Source organism: Oncorhynchus masou, chromosome 18, assembly GCF_036934945.1.
Source record: "Oncorhynchus masou masou isolate Uvic2021 chromosome 18, UVic_Omas_1.1, whole genome shotgun sequence".
NCBI lineage: Eukaryota > Metazoa > Chordata > Actinopteri > Salmoniformes > Salmonidae > Oncorhynchus > Oncorhynchus masou.
Window position 1 is genome coordinate 51,786,024 of NC_088229.1, and position 6,204 is coordinate 51,792,227.

General features: G+C 40.3%; 1 long non-coding RNA gene across 9 annotated transcripts; it reads left to right on the plus strand.

The window, feature by feature from the left end:
- Nucleotides 1-755: 755 nt before the first annotated feature.
- On the plus strand, nt 756-5,502 carry LOC135504780 (uncharacterized). Of its 9 annotated transcripts, none has more exons than XR_010450185.1 (7): nt 756-1,070; nt 1,343-1,460; nt 1,824-2,892; nt 2,980-4,391; nt 4,612-4,809; nt 4,997-5,170; nt 5,283-5,502. It is a non-coding gene; the product is annotated as an uncharacterized LOC135504780 (long non-coding RNA). The 9 variants fall into 9 exon arrangements; XR_010450178.1 differs by having other exon boundaries at nt 2,980-3,212; nt 3,612-4,809; XR_010450181.1 differs by having other exon boundaries at nt 1,824-2,037; nt 2,791-2,892; nt 2,980-4,809.
- Nucleotides 5,503-6,204: the final 702 nt, after the last annotated feature.

A 6,204-nucleotide genomic window follows, 5' to 3' on the forward strand; every position in this document is an offset into this window, starting at 1 on the left:
CTTATCCCACTGAACATTAAGTGTTTGTGCAGCATAGAGAGAGAGTCTCGCCAGTCACCATATCATCTCGTTACTTTGCATTCCCTCACTGGAAGTGTTGTAAACATTTAAACATTATTGTTTTGTTATGTCTATTCCTGTGTTTTTGGCTATTTGCCTGTGTTTTCAGCCCAACCTCATATTCAATTCGCGCATACATGTACAACATGTATTTCAGTAGATTTCGTGCGCTTTTGTGCATTTTTGTGTGGTTCAATTCGTTCGAAAATATACGAATTTGTGTGCAACTTAATTGGTGCGATAAGACACGCATTTAACCAGTAGGCGACACACAAGCCTTTGCAACAACCGTAGACGCGATAGCCTGTATTTCATTATTTATTTAACGTTATGAATATGTAGATATTTTGTCTTTTTTTAATCCCTATTAAAACATTGTGGTTGTATGCCTATATGTACTGTTATCGATTTTTATGAACAGACTTTCAGTATAGAATGAATGTAAGCAATGCATGATGGCGAATGTTGTTTTATTTCAGTTGTAGTTCCATGTATTTCTTACAAAAAAAAACGTGTAAAACATTTCTATTGACCAGAATGTAACTGAAACACAATAGCAGCCTTGCCATTGTCCATAAATACCCCCCCCCCCCCAAAATGTCTTAGAACATTTGGGGAAATGTATGTTGTCATTATTGTAGTCTTAAATTTAGTTGGCCAACCAAAATTACCAAAACGTTAACCCGTACTAAGGCTAGGGTGGCTGATGTGTAAACACATGGCTCTGAGTGTAAGCACCTTTTCACAAGAAACTTTCTTGTGTTCAAATTACCGTCAGTGCGAAATAGCTTGAAAGCTTTCGTATTTCAACTTGGCTGCACCTACGGTTATGAGAACGATCAATCATGTGCGATACCTGCGTCGACCTGTGACTTGCGGAAAAACACAGGAAAGTGTCTAGCCTACCGGAATGTTACAAGAAGAACAAGAATGGTTACATGACATTCGGACATGTGACATTTGTTGTTTAAAGATTTTTCGCCCACACATCGACCCTGGACAGATAACAGGTAGGTCGCCAGTTCGTCCCTTGTCAGAAATACAGCATACATACACATTTGTTTTGTGTTTGTTAAAGTGTTTGGTTTAAAAAAAAAAAACGTGTTAAACCAGTAAGGAAGGTTACGTAACTAAGGTGAATAAAGAAAGTTGCATACACAACATAAAATGTTTTGATATTTTTGTTCCATTACTTGCGTATATTTGGATATCATTCTCACTTATTATTTTAGCCACCTATACATTAGGCGATATATTCCTTTTTCTCTTTGCATCTTCAAAGAAATACACATTGCCACTTAATCTGTATTCATCTTGCGACTTCTCCTTGGAAGAAGGTGAGAGGGACCCTAGGAGGGACGTAAAGGAGTTGATGAAATCTTGTTAAGACAGACAATCAGGTGAGAGTTGGGCCTAACTAGTCAATGATCTAAATTGATCAAAACTTGTAGACACTGTAGCCTTTAAGGACTGGAGTTGCACACATGCCATAGAACAACATGAACAAGGAAGTGACAGACTAATAGTGCATTGTTGGTAAAGACTGACTGATCTGCAAGTAATAATAGATATGTATTTGTTATGCAAAGTGATTTGTAGATCAGTCAGTCTGTGTGTGGAGGAGGATGAAGACCTTTAGTGACGTACAGGACAGTAAAACACACACGCTATCAATGACATGCAGCTTTTCTCATAGACAGGGGAGGTTACTATGTGAAGGAATGTGTTAGGATTGGAAGTTTTCTTTTTATGTTTCTTTTGAGATGGTATGGCCTCTGAAGACCTCCAAGACCAACTGGATGAGGCTATTAAAAAGGCAGAACGCCTTGCCGAGGAGCTCAACCAAGAGAAGGACCCACAAGCCCAACTGGACGAGGCCATTAACGAGGCAAAAAGACTGGCTGAGGAGCTCAACCCAGAACCGGTAATGTAACAAGTCGTACATTACCGGTAATGTAACCCCTACAGCTCCCATACGTGCGTAAATATTCCCAACACAACCCCAGCACCACAGCTTTATGATTTATCATTGCTTTTTGTTTGTCAAATGTGGACCCCACCTGGCACAAATGTGAATTTAAACGTAGACTCCGTGATATGACCTGAACACGGGCATCAATGATATTTTTTATTTATTTATTTCACCTTTTATTTAACCAGGTAGGCTAGTTGAGAACAAGTTCTCATTTGCAACTGCGACCTGGCCAAGATAAAAGCGTAGCAATTCGACACATACAACAACACAGAGTTACACATGGAATAAACAAAACATATAGTCAATAATACAGTAGAACAAAAGAAGACCCTGCGTGTTCAAATCCTGCTGTGCCTGGTGCATCACACAGTTGGAGTGTGAGGAAGGAACTCTCACAGGAGGGAGTCCAGGCCTGAGATTGTAGATTTTCTGCTGGCTGCAGAGCATGTTTCTCAAAAGATCTGTCAGTCATGCAATGTGAAAAGGGCTATTCTGCGATGTAGAGACTCTGCCGAAACAGCTTTACTGCGAAGGCTGCGATGTCTCTACACATGCAAAGTTCCCCCTGCACAACAGAGTCCATGATCGAGGGGTTCTACACGCCCCTTCCTCCAACTACAGCCATATCTCTCCACAGTGATGGCAAATATACACTTCATGAACAGGGTGTGCTTCAATTTTTTTGGCGGCTGAATGTATTATATCAAAGTTCAAATGTATTCTTGTTTATTGTTGTATATAAATATTGTCCCTAGATTGTTTCTTACCATTGGATGTACCAGAGGTGGTATGTGGTTGCCTGACAAGCACCATCCATGTTGGCCCTGGGAAACATATAATACTCGTAGGAATAAATGGTATGTGCAATATCTACAAGAACCAAACAGTAATGTAGCAATGCAATGTAAAACAACATTAATTCAGATTACATTTCTTTCCTCAAGGTCGCTACAATGTCACAGTGCCTGTGCTTACCTGCACAACTTGTCTTAGCACCTGGACAGCAAACTTGGCAGATCTGATAAAGAATGGGTACTGGCCTGCCACTGTCAACTGTGACACCATATACCAGGTAGATGTGTTCAGCTCTTTTGAGGAGCTGGAAGTGTCAGCCCCAGGAATGTCCCGTCTGGCGTTTATGCGGATTTTGGAGCAGCGAACTGACTTCTTTGGCAGGGTAACAATCAATTATACTCAGCTTTACTGATAACCTGTATGACTTCAGGTTAACTATGTTACATTTTGTTACAACACTTTGTGTAACATAGCTATAGTACTGGAAATAAAGTTATGTTAAAACTTCAGGTCTCTTGCTACAGTATGTGTTAGCCTCCTGCACCACTGTCCTGCCATGCACCTTATCTGTGCCCCTCTTGCATCCAATATTTCCTGCTCTTTACAACATAAGTACTCATCCTACTTTTGCATTGGCTTTCACCTGCTTTGCTGTGAACACTATGTACTGGCCCTGCTTTAACTCAAATCCAGTCAGCCATAGTGAATGATAGTATGTTTTGTTTATACTATTGTTGTAAGTTATTTCATATATTTTCTATATGTATTTTTCCCTTACCAGAACGGAATGATCTGTGGGGACACTTTTCAAAAAAGCTTCTTTCGAGTGGACGTACTGCCGCTCTGAAATTGATTAGGTCTGTGATATACAGGACTTTGACTGCCCAGCCTGGTCTGTGATATACAGGACTTTGACTGCCCAGCCTGTTCACCCAGCATGCTTGCAGTGTCAGTGGACACTGAGAGAATTTCCAGCTTCAGTCCTTTACAAGGCTTCCCATTTAGATGTTTGTTATTCACATAATTGCAATATCAAGTCTATTTAAAAAAAAATGTGAATTAAGATTAAGTGGGGAGGACGGAATCAGGAAGGAGCTGGCACAACTCTGGGGGAGGAAGTGGAACGAGGGAACAGCTTCTTGTCGAGGGCTGCAATCTGTTCCAAGCAAATGTCCAAAGGAGGTAAACATTTTGTTTAAGGTTGTTCTATTCAGCTATGTTAATACTTATCTGGAATAAGAAGTTCTATTTGGCATTTCTAGCAAGAACAGACATGCTAACCATCCAGGCTATGGGGTGGAACAGAAAGAAGAAAAAACCTGCACAAAGTATTGTCCAGAAAATACTTGAAGGTGTATTGTGTGGATCAAAACATTTATTTTAGAAGTATTATATCTATGGATTTAATTTAAAAACAATTAGTTATTCTGTTTAGTTTGTCATAATTCTCAGACAACAGCAAAAATCCAGGAGGAGACCCAGACTCTCAAAGTTTAAGAGTGATTTGGGTGTTAGGCGATGAGACTCTGTACAACAGAAGTTCAGCAATGGGATAATACAGGTAAATGAATACAAAATATAAATAATCCTAAATGTAACTCTCCTGGACTGTCACCTTGACGTAGTGGAGAGGCTTGTGTACTCCAATGACTCTGAGAGCTAACTCTCAGAGGGTGTATTCCACCGACACGTGCAATCAAGCCGGGCGGGTAGGAGGCAGACTAAACATTCCCTGGTTATCCAGGTTGGGGCTCATTCACCGCCCACATCATTTGTTACAGAAACCTTCACAGGCCCTATGTTCCTCCAGGAAGTGAGTGGAACTTCTCGGCGTGGCGATACGTTGTTAATTTATAGATGTACTGTAATCCAGAGAAAACAAATGAGAACGTGGGACGGTCCCCAGGTACTACAGAGAACAATTGAAGTCCTGTTTCTAAGCATCAAACAAAGGAAACAGAACCTCTACCGTCAGACAGGTTTGTTACATTTCCTAAATATTGAATTGCACGCACTTCATTTCTCGTTCATTTCAAAGCCATGCAATGTAGCAAATAATTCCATTCTCCTTTCGTTTTGTTATGTTATCCGTGTTTGTTCAGTTGCGTAAACACAGACAGCACTGCTAAAGTTACAAATCCACATTGCATTCTTATGAATTTACAGCTGACCTACTCACAAAGAAAATAGCCTTTGACCGGGTGATGCTCCTGAGACGGCTGGAGGACGAAGAGTTAATTGTCATAAAGGAAGTCTAGCAGCACTGGGAAAGCCTAAAGAGGGAATTGGAGAATGTGCAAGACCTTGCTTCACATGTGGCACTTGACCTAAGCAGGCAAAGTAGGGGAACGTTCATTAATATGTACAATTGATGTTGGCACCTTGTAATTGCTATTGTACTTAAGGAATACGTCATTGTATTTACCCTACACATTACGATTGTTGGTGTTAGGCTGGCAATTGAATCAGTCTGAAGCTGGGAGCAGAGGTGTCTTCTCCATGCTTCAGAGGAGAGTCAGCAGCCTCAGAAGACACCAGGACTCTGTCAAACTGATATACAGCAAAGCTATGGGCCAAGACACCTCCCTCCTAGAATATTTTGCACGCCCAATTTTTCAGTTTTTGATTTGTTAAAAAAGTTTGAAATATCCAATAAATGTCGTTCCACTTCATGATTGTGTCCCACTTGTTGTTGATTCTTCACAAAAAAATACAGTTTTATATCTTTATGTTTGAAGCCTGAAATGTGGCAAAAGGTCGCAAAGTTCAAGGGGGCCGAATACTTTCGCAAGGCACTGTAGATGACATCTATGACAGCATCCACTACAGCTCTGATGACGAGGAATCTATCACAGACTGAAGGTGTTCGTTTGGGTGGGTGCAGATTGCACGGGGTAAAAAGTGATTCCATTTGTTTTGCATATGTGCTTTATCTGCCTTCATAAGGAGAAATAGTTTGAACATTTTATGGAAAATAAACTTATGTTTATTCCTTGTTGACAATGTGATCATGTGGCACAGATTTGAGAAGGGCACTATTCCAGTTAGGCACTACACCCCTTATAAAGGGGGTTAATGTTATTTGGCCACTTTAGTTGTGAAACAAACCTTATCAAAACGTATAGGCCTATGGGCTAGGCTACATGAGGTGTGCGACTGTGATTCGAAAAAGTTGGAACAAATTGTTTCTTGTCTTACGCTGGGCATCATTCACAAGTGATAATATATAATTCACAAGTGATAGGCTAATATTGTCACCCATCAGACTATTCTTGATTTAATCTTGTCTTTACATGTACCAAATAATATGACATTTGTTTTGATTTAGAATGGATCATTATCATGCACCTGTCTTAAAACAGGGGCAGGGGAAG